A 15915-nucleotide genomic window follows, 5' to 3' on the forward strand; every position below is an offset into this window, starting at 1 on the left:
TATAATATTATTTCCATTCGCAGTTGCTCACTTCAGGGTATTGCACTAAAATGCAACCTTACATGAGATATTTAAGTCATTTCATTTTTAATAAAAGATTGCCATACAAAAGAACTTTCAAAAATATGCTGTTAATATAATATTTTCTGCATTAATTGAGTCGATATTCATTGCAGCATCTTTCACGAAATCGATAACCTTGAAGATATCATATCTCGTATCGTGGGTTCCGTACCAATATGCTAAAACGTTCACAAAGAACGCTTAGCTTTAAAGCACGTTTTACATGCAAGACCAGCGCACTTTCTCGCTCAGGCCAGAAATTTCAGCAAGCTAAATATTGGCCGGTCATTTTTAGCTTGTATTATATATTGGTATTTATTGCAGTTGTGTAACTCCTCTTGATCTCCTCTTGTAACTTCTCTTATGTGTAGCCGTGAGATTTCAATTGGTGTCCTGAATAAACCGCTGCAATCTGGAAAGATGCAAGTCTTGAGATTCTCTTTACTCACGTCAACAATGAAAACAGCACTATGAAAAAGCAGCCACCCACTTTCACATGCTGCTCAACTTTTGCAAATGTCCATGTGCTCTGCCTTGCTTCTGACATCCTGCGGCTAAGCTGTGTCAGTTGTTTATTGGTAGTTCTGAGCATTTTCGTAATCTTTCCTAAGTAACCATCGAAAGGCAAAGGCACTGCATTCGTCTACAGGCCCATGCTCAAGACATTGATCTGCCAAGTGCACCAAACTGTGTACATTGTACACCAGCTGCTTCATCCCAAGAAGCCTAACAAACTAAAGAACAAAATATATTAGCAGATCTCGGGCAAAGCTGTTCAGAACTACTTTATATTCAGGTGGAGCCAGTATTTGCAAATCCACATGTAGGTGTAGGAATTGTTCTTACCTCTCTTTGGGCAGGGGAGATTGGAGAACTACATGCCCTAGGTAGAGCAGAAATGTTGTGAAATCAGTGCCTTGCCAACGGTCCATTTCCTCTGTACTTCTGGGTGTTTGCTGAAAGAATTTTTGAAAAGTTTAAGCCGTGTCTCGCAACCTGTTGTTCAGCTTATTCCGCTCATCTATGCTCAGTCGTGCAGCGTGCCCTTGAGTGACCCAATTTTTTAGCAGCTGCCGCATTGCTATCAGGCAGGCAATGTGCATGTATTCTGTAGGAAAGAATGCTACCATGTCAATGTTCAACTTCGTGAAAGGGGAAACACCAGTGTAGTGCCGTTTATCTTCCTGCGAACGAAATGATGCATCACTTTGCTGTGATGAATGGAGGTCTTGAAATGTTAGTCTGTTTTCCATAAAGCGGTCCTTTTGGCTGAATCTTTCACAAGCATGGCAGCCTCCGTGTACTATATTTGCATTTACAAAGCTCTTTGCTGGAACATCGCAGATCACAGCTGTCAGTGGCACAGTGGTACAGTGGTACTAGTCCCTTTCAGAAATAAAGCACTGCTGCTAAGGCTGTACACTTCTAGAAATGGGGCCAGAAATTTCTCCAGACAAGGTTTCTTCCCTGCACAACAGAAAACACTAACTCTGGGTTCTTGCGGTTTTTTATGCGGCAAATTATTGGCCACAAACCAATCTGGCTGCTTTTATGCAAAATCCGGCCATCTATTTTGGCATGCAACCTGATGTTCTCGGGCACAGGTCTATTCCAAATCGCTTGCGGGATGCATTTGGCAGGGCCGAAATGAACAAAGCTGTCATTGTGCTCCAGCTATGCTCTCCACTGCATCCGCAACACGTTTCTTGCATTGTTTGGGAGCTCCGGAATCCCGCGACGAAGGCAGAAGTCGAGCATATCATTGAGCAAAGCGTGCGTGATGTTGTGCTTGCTAGTTATGACAACCGACTCCTGAGTCGCTGCGAGACTATAAAATTTTTTTCATCACGCTGACCATATTCTCAGCCGATGGATTGCTAAACGGCAGATTCTCATCACTTCACTCTGTGAAGCTTGTGGCATGATCATTCCTTGAATGTTCTTCAATATATAAATCATCTATAGAGAGATCTGAGCTTGAAGCATCATCACTTCGCCTGCTGACTGTGCACGAAGTGCTGCTCCCTGATGATTATCAGACTCGCACAGAAATGGTGCTGGTGGATCTGCAGGTGGCACGGTTCTACTAGTGCAAGCGTCGGTGGCACGCTTCTACTAGTGCAAGCGTCGTTGGCGGAGACTCCGATTCTCCGATGCGTTGTTGATTCGGGCGCTAACAGGGGGGGGGGGGGGGCCAGGATGCTAACATCGAGTCACAATGCTTCCCTCTGTGGTAGTTTCCTGTCCCCATGTTCTGAACTTGACAACACAGATTCGACCGCCTGCCGCGGAATTCCGAGCTCTTGCAAGATCACCCGGTATTTTTTGTTGACGATGCGGTACCTGAGCCTTTTTGCGCTCATGACGAAACGCGAAGCTCAGCGGTGAGGGACAAGGATCGAAAGAGGTGCACAAAAGGACAACAGCATGCATGAAGAAGACAGAGTCGGCCATCTCTTAAAAGGAATAGCGGAAGATGTTTACAGTTTCCCGATTAGCAAAGAGAGCCTTAGCACCACCGCCGACATTATAAAATACTGCAGAACATTTGAAGCTCTCAAGCTGCGTCGATTCACCCCTGAATTCCGAAGACTGGCCAATATAACCTCTGTAGCCAGTGTTGAAGCATGTTCTCAACTTCCAATGGCTGATATGATACGAGAAATTGATCGTGAGGAACTGTCCAGGTGCAGGGACACCATCTGCCGTTAAGAATATCTGCGGCACAGTAGTGCTCCGCAGACAGATGTCGCCGCCTTTTCCACTCCGTGGTACAGCCTAGAGGCGCTTCGGATATGGACGATCGTAACAACTCTGCATAAAGTTAGGTCCATCGGCCGACAGTAAGGAGGTCCGTCTACCCTAGAGATGTGGTTCGTCAGCAGCGAGAGCCTGGCTAGAACCAACGTCGCGACTTTGTTAGTCAGGACTCTTATGCTGATTGCTGGCGCCCTCAACCTGTGTGTTACAGGTGTGGCATTTAAGGGCACCTCGCTAGATATTGCCGCCGCCGCTTCACTGCTCAAGACTACCGACCACCGGCGAACATTCACGGACGACTGCACACTTAACAGCAGCGATCCCCGATTATGTCCGCTTGGGACACCTACCATTCGACTTATTTGCGAAGTTCCTCACCTGCATCTGATCGCAGTGTGACGCCGCCACCCCTGCGCCACCGGCGGTCACCTTCCCCGCGACGTCGTTCTTCCCCTCCGTCTTCGGGAACTAAGAGGCGCGGCCGATGGAGGTGAAGCCGCCGACGAGTCGATGACGTGCATACCGGTGTTTGTGCTAAAGAACAAAATGGAAGTGTTTATTGATGGTGTGAGAACAATGGCTCTTGTGGGCACTGGAGCTACAGTATTTGTTATTAGTTTGAGTTTTAAGAACTGTTTAGGCAGGAAAGTAATGTTTATTGGTGACCGTGCAGCGTCATTCCGTGGCGTTGGCGGTGAATCATTGCTGCCTTTTTAGTGCGTGCTGTGCGAAAGTTGCGATTGGTGGCCTAGGGTTTCGAACTGAATTCACAGTGTTGCCTTGCCTCGTTCCATGCATGAAGTAATTCTAGGTATAGACTTTTTGTAACAGTGTGGTGCAGCGATAGACTGCCGTAGTGGACAGATCTGGCTGAATACTGCGCTGATGTCATCGCCTGTAGAAACCTCGTCACTCGATTTAGGAGCGTTTTCTGTGTCTCAAGATACAGTTGTACCTGCGGTGTTCAAAGAATTCATTCAAGTTATGTTATCCACAAATTTGTGCAAGGATTCCGACCCCGTAGTGGAACATACAACACTTGCCTGTGAAAAGAGGAGTGTCTTGGTGCCCGGTTGATTAGTTCCAGTAACCAGAGGCCACACCTTGCTGTGTACTGAAAACTATTCAGACGAGCCAGCCATGTTGCCTCGTGGCATGAGGCTCGCTCATTACGAGGAAAGTGTGTCGATTTCTGTGGCGGCACTAAGTAACTATGCACCTGAAAAGAAAACATCTCATTTGGCAGATACTCGAATCCAGGTAATGATAAATACATCTTTGGGAGCACAGGAGCACCGATTTTGGACTGACCTGCTTTTTAAGCATGTTACGATGTTCAATTTCGCCACAGATCATCAGCCACCGATTCCAAATTCTCGTATCCATCATTCGATTGATACTGGTATCTCTCGCCCGATCAGACAGAAGCCCTATCGAGTGTCTCCGACCGAACGTCTGCTTATTGACGAACAAGTTCCTTACATGCTCTAACTTGACGTTATGCAGGAATCTTCAAGTCATTGGGCGACTCCAGTTATCCTCGTTAGAAAGACAACACATGGCGTTTCTGTGTGGACTGTCGTCACCTTAACGCCGTAATCAAAAAAGATGTATATCCGCTTCCAGTGTATTGACTATGCAATTGACTGTCTTCATTCGACGTCATACTTCTCCTTTATAAACTTGAGATCTGGACACTGGCAGACACCGATGAACCCAAGCGACAAAGAAAAGACGGCATTTGTGGGACCCGGTGATCTGTATGAGTTCAACGTAATGCCCTTTTGATTGTGCAATGCGCCTGCCACGTTCGAACGATTCATGGATACCGTTCTGCGCTGACTCAAATGTAAAATTTGTTAGTGCTATTTGGATGACGTTGTGATCTTCGGCAAGACCTTTCATGCCATACACCATACACAATAGTCGCCTCGCCATCGTTCTTGACTGAATTGAGAGAGCAGGCCTCGTCCTCAATTCTAAGAAGTGCCACTTCGGCGGACGTCAAACAATTGTTCTTGGTCACTTGGTCGATAAGGATAGTGTTCGGCCTGATCCTCAAAAGATTTCGGCTGCAGCCAGCTTTACAGCACCGAAATGAATGAAGCAGCTTCGAAGCTTTTTAGGATTGTGTTCCTATTTTCGTCGATTTGTGCCCAGATTCGCTGACATCGCGTACCCATTCACGTGCCTTTTGCACAACGATACACCATTAAAGTGGACTGCTGACTGCGATTCTGCCTTCCGCCACATCAAATTCTTTCTGACATCAGGAGCTATCTTATGTCACTTCTGTCCTTCTGCCCCCATCGAAATTCACACCGACGCTAGCGGCGTGGGCGTTGGCGCTGTGCTCATCCAGCGTCATGGCACCGACCAGCACGTGATAGCTTACGCTAGTCGTTCGTTGAGCAAGGCGGAATGTAACTACACCGTTACTGAACAAGAGTGCCTCGCAGTGGCTTTTGCGGTGCAACGATTTAGTTCCGACCTATATGGCAATGTTTTTACCATCGTCACCGTCCACCCTTCCCTCTGTTGGCTCGTAAATCTTCGTAACCTTTGCAGCCGGCTCGCTCGATGGGCATTGCGGTTGCAAGAGTTTAACTTTACTGTGGGATACAAAAGCCGCCGTCAACATGCTGACGCTGACTGTCTGTTACGCTTGCCGCTTTCGTCAACTGGTACTGATGATGACAACTTTGATGACTACCTGGCGCCTATCTAGGCAATGTTTCCGGACCCTCAACTGTCCCAGACAGAACAACACAACGATTAGACTTCGGCACCGCTCTTCTCTGCCGTTCGTGATTCAACAGATGCGCGTTATTGCGTTCATGCCGGACTGCTTTACAAGAACAATTTCAACCCCTGAGGTGCACTCTTTCTTCTCGTCGTGCCGGAAAACCTCCGTATTCCCGTTCTTGAAATGATGCACGACGATGCCACCTAGGGCCACTTTGGTGTCGCCCGGACCCTTCATCGCACACAGGAACGATTTTACCGGCCGAAAAGGCCTCAAGCCATTCATCGCTATGTAGCCAGTTGTGTCAAATGCCCGTAGTACAAGCTCCCTACTTCTCGTCCAGCGGGACCACTGCACCCTACTGCGCCACCAACCGCACCCTTTTAGCAGGTGGGCATCGATCTCTTGGGTCCTTTTCCACGGTCTTCGAGCGGTAACCGGTGGATAGCGGTATGTGTTGACCATCTAACTCGATATTCAGGAACAGCCGCAATACCCTCAGCCACTGCTTATGAAGTATCCCAATTTCTTCTGCAATTTCTCGTCCTGTGCCATGGCCCTCCTCGAGTTCTGATCAGTGAGCTTGGGCCCCAATTTACAACTGAAGTTATCGAAGAACTCCTTTGTCAATGCGCCTGAGATTACCGTCATTCAACACCGTATCACCAGCAATCGAATAGACTTGTTGAACGAACCAACCGCACTCTGACCACTACGTTGGCGATGTACGTGGACTCTGATCACAAGAACTGGGATGACAACCTCCCTTTAATTACATACGCGTATAACACTGCACAGCATGAGACGACTGGCTACAGTTTGTTTTACCTCCTTTATTCTCGCATTCCCCGCAGCTGTCTTGATCCCATCCTTCCTTTCTTCCTCCACAACGAGCCTTCTATCGCCGCTGCTTTATGTCGAGCCGAAGAAGCTCGCCGCGTTGCCTGCCTCCATATCCTAGACTCACAGGAACATTAGAAGGAGCGTTATGACAACCGACGCCCATATGTCTCTGATGTGCCCGGTTATTTAGTGTTGCCGTGGACGCCGCTGCCCAAGCGTGGTTTAGACCAGAAGCTGCTGTTTCGCTATAGCGGCCCTTTTGTCGTTGTGGAGCGCCTTAGTGACGTGAACTATGTGACTTCCCGCCGCGCCGAAAGTGGCCGACGCTCACGCCGGACACAGGTGGTGCATGCGGCTCGGCTAAAAAGGTTCCATCCCAGCCACCTTCAATAAACTGTGTGAAGAACCTGTGTGAGATAAACTAAAGAAAGACGAAGAAGAAGAAAAGAAAACCTAGTTTGAAGAAAACAAGAAAGATTAGAATGTGGAGGGTGGCTCGAGGAGCGCGAGACACGAGGAGAGGAGAAGAGGCGAGCAAGGGACCCGATCTGTTGTCCACGGAGCTCGGAGCGGTCCTTGAAGCCCGAATACCACCATTGTTAACTAGATTACAATTCTTGACTGTCCAGACGTATCTATAAATATATGAATCAATTCCACCGCTCCCTATCAATTTTTTGTTGCGAGCCGGACTCCTTTTTTGGAATCGGATGGCCTCGGTTTCATACCACGCAGGTAATTCTAGTGCAAAATCTGTTACAACCTTTGCACGTAGTCCTTTCTAACATCCTTCCAACAAAAGTAAGTGCATCGTCGGTTCAAATTGTCTATGATGACATTTTCCCAAATAATGCAAAACACTTTTCACCTCACATTTTAAATGGATTCTTAGATCATTTACAAAGTCTTCCCGTTAGCATAATGATAGTAACTGATGCCTCTCAATGTAATGAAAAAGCCGGCGTTTGAATATACTGTCTGCTTTTAGACTTGGCTTTTTCAGCCCGTCTTCCGGATTTTACTCCAATTTTCCAGGCGGAGTTGCTGGCGGTGGTGCTTGCTCTGCGCAAACTAGACCCACCATACTCAACGATGGCTGTAATTAGAGACTCTTATTCCTTGTGCTTGTCGCTTTCTTCGAATATGGATTCGCTGATTTTAAACACCTTTCTTTCATTGCTCCCCTCACATTTTAGCCCCATACATATAGTGTGGGCACCAGGCCACAGTAATGTGACAGCCAATGAGATTGCTGATAGATTAGCTAAAGAATCTCTAAAAGGCCCTGTGCTGCCCATCCTCCCGGCAACAGCGAACATAACAGCAGCACGATTTCGGAGGCGTGCCTTATTAAGTACGCAGAATGGATCTGTTTTATCGTCTAAATTTCTATATGCACAGGTATGGTTTGGCGCTTTCTCCTGTCTGCGCATTCTGCGGGGAACCGGAAACAAAAGATCATTTCTTGATATTTTGCCGCCGTTTTACCATGATGAGAAAACGGTAATTAGAGAAGCCGTTACAACAGCTGGGTCTTAATTTGAGCAGCCAAATTGTATTATCGTTCGGCAGAAATTTGAAGAGCAAGATACTCACCTGCCTCAAGATTCCATAGTAGTGTACCTGGATGGAAGCCAGCAAGGCTGTAAAGCCTAAACGACAATCCACTGTTCACTGAGACTGTCCACGGAGACCTAGCCTGAATCAGACCACTACGTTTCAGCTTTCGGAACCACTTACATCTTTCTGCGCTGAGCTCGTGGCAGTTCAGGAGGCTCTCTGCTGCGTGGCTTCCATACCCATGCTCCCTACAGCCCACGTTTTCATCCGCACCGACGCACTTCAAGCATTACGTCTGCTCCGACGTGTCAGCCGCTGCCCTAAAATTTGCAAATACATCCACCAGCTTGAGGCGCGCATCCCACAGTCAATACGCATTGAGTGGGTCCCACGGGATCTGCTGCCTTCCCAAACTCAAGCTGATTTAGCAAACCGCCTCGTGAACCAAGACGCATCAATCAAACGGCTTCACGAAGTGGACGACGCTACCCTCCTTATAAGGTGACGTGAATGATGTGATGTCACAAAACCTGAAGTCGAGCCAAAAAATGACATGCGAAGGGATTGGCGCGCAATTCGAAAGTACCAAAGACTAAAGTAGTTGATTATAAGGCAGTCAATTAGGTTGACTTCAAGGATGTGGCGTCACGCAACCGGAAGTAGAGCCGAAAAAGGGCATAGGAAGGAATTGGCGCTTAATTTGAATGTGCGAAAAATAAAATAAACAAGAATCGGTCTCTCACACCTAAGTGTAGAGACTGGAGAAAATTAGAAACAAACAGATTCTTTCCAACTCATCTATTTGGGGAGGGGGAGGAATCTACAAAGTTATATACCAAATGCGGGATAATAGCCAATCAGAATAATCTCAATTGGGGATGCGCTGATTCTACCGAGCATATTAATGGAATCAGAGAGAAAGAAACCTGGGATGCCCTCCTCTGGAGCCGTGCTTCGAATTAGCAGGCTCGAGTGTTCCATCTGGCACGCGACGCTTTGCGAAAGATGTGCCCTTGCGGGGTTCCCTCTTCCTTGGAGGCTCCCAGGGTCTTCCTGAGGGAGCGGAGGGGCATCTAAATATACGGCAATAAAGTTATCTTGAACTTTAAGTAAACATTAAGTGAAAGAATGTGATGTAGAGGATGTGAGATCACGCAACGGGAAGTAGAGCCGAAAAAGAGGATAGGAAGGGAATGGCGCGCAATTTGACAGTACCAAAGAATAAAAAGGGTAAGCAAGAAGCGAATTAAGCAACTAGAAGCCACCAGAAGCAACCAACACTGGCATCGGTGCTTTCGCATTACTTCAATGCAGATTCTGCAGTGTTCTTTATTCTTTTCTACAGCTCCATGTTAAAAGTGAATTTTCTCTTATTATTATTTACAACAAATTTGTTACATGAAAGCCAGCTTCTGAAAGTTTATAATGCTAGATTTGTAATGTTTTTCTATTCATTTGTAGATTCATGATCACATAAACGGGCCGCGTCATGACCGTACATGGAAAGAGAAAAGTGATTGCTCATTGCAGCAAATCTTTGATACGCAGATACAATAAAATCGGACCTAGGAATGAGCCTTGAGGCAGGGCCACAGCGACTGGTTAAAAAACCGGTTCTTAGACCGGTAAATTAGGCCATTAGGCGGCTGCTGTATATGTAACTTCTAAAGAATGCTGCCACTTCCAAATTTATATTGAACTATTTTTCTGACTAAGCTATCGGGATTTATAATGTTCGAAGATTTTGTAATGTGCGAAAATATTCTAAGCACTATTTTATTATTGTTTAATGCGGTTGAGTAAGCGCCGTCACAGGGCTGCAGACAACAGGGGAACCGGGAAGCACGTCCCCGATAATGGACAGAAAACTTGGAAGCTTTCTGGGGAAGACGCTTGGTGCATCACGCTACGGTCATATTACCACTGTGGCACTCTCTAACTGCCTTTAGTGCAATTATATCCACCTGCTTCTTCTTTGCCCCGAAAAAGGTCTCAATACTGATACGTACAAACAGGGCATACTCACCACAAATCTCGAAACGCAGAGAGATTTTCACGAGCTGATGACAAGATCATACTTATGCGTCCGAACAGGGCATACTCACTGCATATCCTGAAAGGCAGAGAGATTTTCACAACCTGGTGACAAGATCGATTACAAGAAATTGTATCTGAGAGTGCTCTAAAGAAACTGTATTCGGCTGACTCACACTAGCAAAAAAACTAAGCGATTCGGCATAGGCGATAACAGCAAACGTGGTCGCTGAATGTCGAACAGAGAATGCCCGTCTCATTCGCAAGCGCTCAACGTAAAACCACGGTGAAGAAGCATCTAGAGAAAACCGCCAACGCTGGTAAGGACAACCTTCATGAGGTGCATCTTCTGACCTTTGGTCGGGAGGGGAAATACATCTCGCATGTCTGCTAACTTGTGGTGGAAACTAATCGTCTTGCCTTTGTTGATATGTCAGTGTTCGCCAGTGAAGTTCATTACCAAAACCTGACCTTGTCCATTTCTGGAAAGGGCGATATCTCTAGCGATGCCCATTGCTTGAACCAATAGCAAATGGGTGTTGCTCTCGTTGAGGCCTTGGGTGATTTAGGCATACCCGGCACCAATGGATACTACGAAGTTTTATCGGAGTGGTAGGTTCGATTCTTCGTTAATGATGTTCAGAGTACGAGATGCGTCGTTGTTACCGTACCAGATCTGGCGTTGTGCGCCGAATGCTTGATCAGCTTTCTGCGAATGTCCATGAGCGTCAAACGTTCATTCAGAAATTCTATGCCCAAAATTAACTCACAAGAGCACTGGTGCAGGACCGCAGGAATGGTAGGATATGTGCACCGATTCACATTTACTATTGCGGCGCATCGTCCTGACGGCGTAATAAGGCTGGCCACAACGGTGCAGAACAGCGGGCAATCCGAAGTGGTCATACCCTTTTTTCCCTTTGAGGCTAACGTTCTACTGATGACTGAATAGCCGGCTTCGGTGTTAACTTGGTGTGTTGCTGTACGACCGTACGTCATCGCATTGTACGCCCTCGCATTGGGCGTACGCTTTGGAGTCCGACATCGGCTCCATCGTGTACTGAAATCGCGACTGGGGCACACATTATCATTTCGTTGGACGGCGAATTAGTTTAAAGTCTGGTCGCGTCGTCATCGCTGGTGTCGTCTGCAGCGGCGGTGTAAATGTGGATATTTTTTTAGTTTGCTGCATAGCAACCTCAACTCTCAGAGTTGCTGCATTTACTTTCCCTTGCACGAAACTGCGGCCTGGTGACGCATATCGGAGCAGTACAGACGGCGTGCTGACTTTGCCCTGCGCAGGTCTGCCAAATGTCATCAAAAGCTCCGCCATGAATGTCTCCTAATCTTCAACACAAGTCCGATAATTGTTTTAAGATTCAAGCAAACTCCTGAAGAGCAAAGTGGACTTGCCACAGTTACGTAGCGTCGTTTCAGCCATAAATTCCTTTCAGACGGTTGAAGAGGTCCATCCACTGAATTCTTCCGCGTCTTGACTCGGCAGTCCTTGAAATATGGGGGCTCGCGGGGATGCCCCAATAAATAGAGGTGGTTTTTGTTCCTCAGGCATCTTCGAGGGTATCCCACTTTGACGGCATTCAGTACCTCCGACAGATGTTGCGTGCAAACAGAAGGCCGATGAGAAGAAATGAAGTCTGGGAGTACACTAAAAAAACTCTCTATTCTGCTGACTTGCGGCCACAAAAGAAATAAGTGATTGAAGTGACCGTTGTACTCATTAGCGCTTAATTCAAAGGCGGCGAAGAAAAATCTAGGTAAAAGCTCAGTGACTGGCATAACCTGCAGCATTGTGGAAACGCACGCGCGAGGCTCAAATCATTTGAGATACATCTCGAATCATCTTCCGCACAAAGGAAATGATAAAGGTGCATCTCTAGACAACAAGCATGAGAAAACAAAACGGAGTACATAATCGATCCCAGTGCACCATCACTGAGTTCAGGTCACATGGCAGAGGCTGTTATAAACACAAAAAAACGATATTCGAATGGTTGGCAGAAATACTCAGCACCTGTAATGCGTTTGCCCAACACCACCTAGAAGACTTAAGGCTCCCGCGCCGCCTCCTCGACCAAGCGCCTACGTCACCAAACTCAGATCGCCGCTCGGACGGACGGTGACAGCCTCTCCGAAAGTCCGCGTGGCGAGGGTAGGGAGCGAGGGGGCAACATGGACAAGCCGGACAAGAACTGCTATGAATGGCTCGCATTGGCTTCAGCGGTGACTTTCGCTACAACCAAAACAAATCATTTTTTAGTTTTTGGTATAATTAGAGCACAAATAATACCAAAGGCCGCAGTATTGAGCTATTCGGTTTTCATTCGATAGCTATATTCTTAAAGAATGGCACACAGCATCGTTTGGCGAAGTTAGACAGCCACATTTTCATGCGCCTCTAGCGGATTTTGTTTCACTTGTGCTGGCCACAGTGATCAGAGCTGCTTGCAGTCGTTTGCATCGGATGCCGCCAGTTCGGATAGCAGGCAGGATTGTGCGTCGTTTTTACGTCTGCAAGCTGCATATTTTTCATTTTGTGCTGTGGTTGTGCTCGTGAACAAATTGCTAGAATGCCGGGCTGCTGTTGCGCTCCCAATTACAAGTCCAACTATGCTGGAGAGTCGCGTGTGCGTGTGCACGTGTTTCCTTGTGACCCTGTGCGGCGAGCGGCATGGACAAGAGCGGTTCGCCGGAAGGATTTTACTCTTACGAAAAACAAAGTGGTAAGCTTTGGCTTATGAGTCGATTCGCGGCATTTTTATTAAAGCAATGTGCGTTTTTCCGGCTGAATGTATTCAGCAACAGCCGAATCGGGTTGCTTGCGTTGTCGGAGCCTGAAACGTGCTCATTGTTTTTGTAGTATCGAAAGCCGAACCGAGCCGTTTATTTTTCTGGTGGCATGAAACGTATTTGTACAGAATGTTTTTTTTTACATTTCAGCTTTGCGAGAAGCATTTTGTGGCAAGCGATTACGTGAAAACATCTAAGTACACAGATGCGAAGACGGGAAACTTTATTGAAGTGCCGCTGAAAGTCTCCAGGTTGAAGCCGGATGCTTTACCAAGTGTGTTCCCGAATTGTCCCCAGTACCTTTCACGCCAACATGCGTGCACTCGGGAGGCTCCGGAGGATAAAAGAAAACGTGTTGAGGACGAATCACTCCGCATTGCCATGGAAAAATCTCTGGAAGAAAAACAACAAGAAGACAAGCATAACAAAGTAACAAGCTTTTCTGAATTTCTTCATGCTCTGCCAAGCTTCATCACCTCGCCGTTTTGGTCTGTGATCACAATGGAGTCCAAAGTTCTATTCCTGGATTTGACTGTTGATCAGGGCGCCTCTGTACGTTCATCAGTGGTAGTTTGTGACATGTGTGTAGAAGTGTATTACGGGGAAACACGCATAGTGGACCTTCATGGTGTCAGTGTGCCTGCAATGTTGCAGGACTTAAGACAACTAAGTGACATCCTTCAGCATGTTGAGTCTCTGCGTAGTGCTCATTCTCCCAACAATGACCAGCGGGCTCGCCATCTGCTTGCAAATGTGGAGGAGCTGTTGGAAGAGTTAATATGCAATCATCAGCCCCAGTTACAAGAATGGCACCTCGAAGTCGTGAAGTTTATAAAATCCCAAGTAGACCTAATCCTCAACAACGCTGCACGATACTCGTCGGACCTGCTCGTATTTGCAAGCCTCCTTTACACCATTTCACCGCATGCATACAAATTCCTCAGAGGTTCACTGAAGGTAAAGTTGCCCCATCCAGAGACAATAAGACGTCTCTGCTCTGCTCAGCAAGTAAGCCCGGTCATAGAACAGCAAGGCTCCTGTTTCCTGTCATATGCTAAGAAAGTTGCTACCACATTGAAAGAGCATGAAAAGACAGTAACTTTAATGATGGATGAAATCCACATTCAGTCATACTTTGATTTTAAAGCTGGGTCAGTTGCCAGTGCAGCAGCCAATACTGCAAGCCCGGCAAAAACAGCGTTTGTCTTTATGACTCAGAGTCTGCTTTCAAATAACAAAAATGTGCATATTTTGCCAGTGGCTACAATTGATGCAAAATGTTTGCATGATTTTCTGCGAATGCTAGTCATGAAGCTTTCAGATACAGAATTTAAGGTAATTGCCATGATCTCTGACAATAATTTCATCAACAGAAAGACAATGTCATTGTTTTCAGACCCTCCGAGACTAAAGATAGTTTATCAGCATCCAGCTGAGAAATCACGACCTTTGTTTTTTGTCATAGACCCGGTCCACGTGTTGAAATGTGTCAGAAATAACTGGTTAAATCAACGCAATGCAGGAAGGTGCATGTACTTCCCAGATCCAAAAAGTACAGACCCCAAACCCAAAATCTTGGCAGCATCATTTAACACTTTATGTGAGCTGCATGAATCCGAACAAAATGAGTTTTTGAAGATTGCTCCAACATTGTCATTGAAGGCATTGAATCCTTCAAACATGGAGAGGCAAAATGTAAAGTTAGCACTGAGAACATTCAATTCATCAATGTGGCAGCACTTCATAATAGCAACATTCAGCATGCTGATGGTACGGCTCAGTATATCAGCATGGTGCTAACATGGTGGAATGTTGTCAACGTTAAAACTCCCCGAAAGGGCCAGCGGCTTTCAGACGACTTGCAAAAACCCATAACATCGACATCTTATCCCCAGTTAGAGTTTTTGGGAAAAATGTTGCAGTGGCTCGACTACTGGGAAAGTTTGAGGCACGATGCAGGACATTTAACAAAAGAAACTCACTCAGCTTTATGTCACACAACTCATGCGCTCCATGAGGTCGCTATCTACTGCCTTGAAGAACTTGGTATGCACTATGTTTTGCTAGGCAAATTTCAAACAGATTCCCTTGAAGATCGCTTTGGTCGGTACCGTCAGTTGTCTGGTGCCAACTATCATGTGTCAATTAGGCAGATTTACGAGTCCGAGACAAAGCTGCGGCTACAGAAAGTGCTCGAATTACCAGAAGTTGATATGGTGTGCGATGTTCCTCTCATTACCTCCAACTCATTGCTGAGCCAGTTTGATGTCGCAGTTTGGGACAGCGATTTTGAGAAGAAAGTGGCAAGGCTACCAGCTGTGACATATGTTGCCAATTACTGTGCTCATGCAGCTGTAAAGAAACTGTTGTGCCAGTCATGTAAAGAAAACCTGATAATGGATGATACAGAGATAGACATTGCTAGAAGTGTCCTTATTACCAGCATGACAAGAGGCGGGCTGAAGTTCCCACGAGAACTTGTTGTGAATGCTGTCCTTACCACAGAAATAGTGCTGGACAAGCTTAGGAGTCCACGCTTTGCAAAACAGTTCTTTGCACTTCCTAAGCAGAAAGAAGTGCTAGTGGCCCTTTTGCATGGCATCATCAATGATAATGATGACCTGGATGTTTGTGTGAATGGCCATACTCCTCAATAAGTCAAGCATTACATTTTGAGTGCAGCAGCAAACACTTTTTTGAACAACTTGTGCAAAGCAGCAAATAACAAGTTAGCAAGCGACAAGTTGTCTGCCACAAGGGCAAAGCGAAAACTTACAACTGTTAAAAGTTGAGGTGTCATTTGTGCAGTTTTGCGTCCACAATATTGTTTGTAAAAAAAATAACCTTTTCTCTCATCAATGTCAAATAAAATGTCCTTCATCCTACCTTCATTCTTAAGAAGCCTTCTGATGTTGTAATCTCTGTCTGTTCTGTGTCACGGAAACTCGTGCATGCCTGGATTTCTTTACTTGAAGCAATACTGTGTGCCAAAGCAGTAACGTGTATTCGCAGAAAATTTACTCTACCAACTTTTTTTTCCTGGCACTGACATGCATCGCATTTATGTGCACTTTTACCAAGAATGTGTTCTTGTACAAAGA

At 46.2% G+C, this 15915-nt stretch overlaps 1 pseudogene; it reads left to right on the forward strand.

Annotated features, from left to right (window-relative positions):
• Positions 1-12594: 12594 nt before the first annotated feature.
• On the forward strand, positions 12595-15915 carry LOC146174325 (uncharacterized; annotated as a pseudogene).

Source organism: Amblyomma maculatum, chromosome 11, assembly GCF_055883805.1.
Source record: "Amblyomma maculatum isolate TAMU_Amacu chromosome 11, ASM5588380v1, whole genome shotgun sequence".
Classification (NCBI taxonomy): Eukaryota; Metazoa; Arthropoda; class Arachnida; order Ixodida; family Ixodidae; genus Amblyomma; species Amblyomma maculatum.